The sequence below is a fragment of the Callospermophilus lateralis genome, chromosome 15, assembly GCF_048772815.1.
Source record: "Callospermophilus lateralis isolate mCalLat2 chromosome 15, mCalLat2.hap1, whole genome shotgun sequence".
NCBI classification, from domain to species: Eukaryota; Metazoa; Chordata; class Mammalia; order Rodentia; family Sciuridae; genus Callospermophilus; species Callospermophilus lateralis.
This window is the reverse complement of record NC_135319.1, coordinates 63,138,710-63,139,941: the sequence shown is the minus strand read 5'-3', so window position 1 is coordinate 63,139,941 and position 1,232 is coordinate 63,138,710.

Below are 1,232 nucleotides of genomic sequence, written 5' to 3'. Positions count from 1 at the left end.
GAGGAACTGGCTAGAATTTAAGTGTACTAGAATCAAAAAACTCTTAACAGATTTTAACTTATATCCCCAAACCAAAAAATTGAAATAATCCAGATGTCAGACTTGTGGAGTCAGGAAAACACTGGGTTTAGCAGGAGCAAATTTTTATAATTTAGAGTCCTATTGTCCAATACAATATCTATTAATCATCTGTGATTTTTAAACTTTGAAATAATTAATTAAAATAAAAATTCAGCTCCTCGGTTACACAAGACACATTTCTAGTACACAACAGCCACAAATAGCCTGTGGTTACTACATTGAACAGTACATATATGGAATATTTCCAACATCACAGAAAATTCGATTGGACAGCACTGTTCTAGAGAAAGGGAAGAGGCATGTCACTTCTGAAAAAAACAAAAACATTCTAAAAAGTGTCACAAAAAGTGGTGTTGATAATGGCAAAAAAAAAAAAAAAAAAAAAAAAAAAAAAAATTTTCTCCATGGCTATTCTCATTCCATTCCATCTTATTTTCTCATCCTCTAGAACACCTATTTCTCCATTTTTAACTCTTTCTCTCCCTATTCCTCACATTTTCCACTATTCTGTTTTCTTATTCTTAATCTCCCTTCTGGAACCACTTTTTCTAGCAACAAAAATGCAGTTCACTTTTAATAACATGATGCAATTTTTGAAGTTTAAAAACTATTCTCAACGTTAAAATTTAAGGAGCTGAATGAGCATTATTTCTAATATGTTTCTCCCTCAATACTATATTTATAGAAGATTCACAAAAGGGGGTAGCGGGTAGGTGTGTGATTTTCAGTGTAATTCCCTTCCCGTCCTGCCATAAAAGGGTTTCTCACCGTAGGAATCCGGGGTGGAAAAGATATGCGATTCTAGTTCCTTCTTCTGGACAGATTTCTCTCTGGCCAGGAAGGGCTCCCTCTTCCAGGACTGTAAGTCCGCAGAGAACCCGGCTCTGCGATCCGTCTGCTGGACTTCTGCTGTCATCTAGCGGAGAGAACCTGCAAAGAGTTCCTGCGCCCCTGGCGGTTGCCAGGCGACGGAAGCAGCGCCCAGCAGGGCCAAAGGAGGAGGGCGCAGACTGAAGGCTGCTGAAAGAGCCGTAACAACCCTGTCTCCTATTGGCTGAAGAACTCCCCACGATCGCCATTAGCCAATGACCGGGCGCTTACGGATTACGTAGGACGCTGTGTGACTCCGCCCATTCAGCTTCGCGTCTGAA